The following is a 227-nucleotide window of genomic DNA, read 5'->3' as shown; positions in this document are numbered from 1 at the left end:
GGAGCCACTGGGACATGATGGGTCAGTGCTGTGTAGGGCCAGCTGGTGGGAGCATCCTGTGAGTTTTGTGCAGAGAGGAGGAAGACCTGGCAGGAAGCTTCCTGCCAAAGCTAGACAGTTTTCCTAGAGGTCTGAATGAGTAGGTGAGAGCTAAATAGACAAGTTATTTGTTGTTGAAAATCCCCAGAAGACAACATTTTTTCTTTCTAACCCTCCCTTAGAGGATT

The sequence above is a fragment of the Empidonax traillii genome, unplaced genomic scaffold, assembly GCF_003031625.1.
Source record: "Empidonax traillii isolate 1590-97213 ecotype Southwest subspecies unplaced genomic scaffold, ASM303162v1 scaffold116:size1738432, whole genome shotgun sequence".
Classification (NCBI taxonomy): Eukaryota; Metazoa; Chordata; class Aves; order Passeriformes; family Tyrannidae; genus Empidonax; species Empidonax traillii.
Note: the sequence above shows the minus strand (reverse complement) of the source record.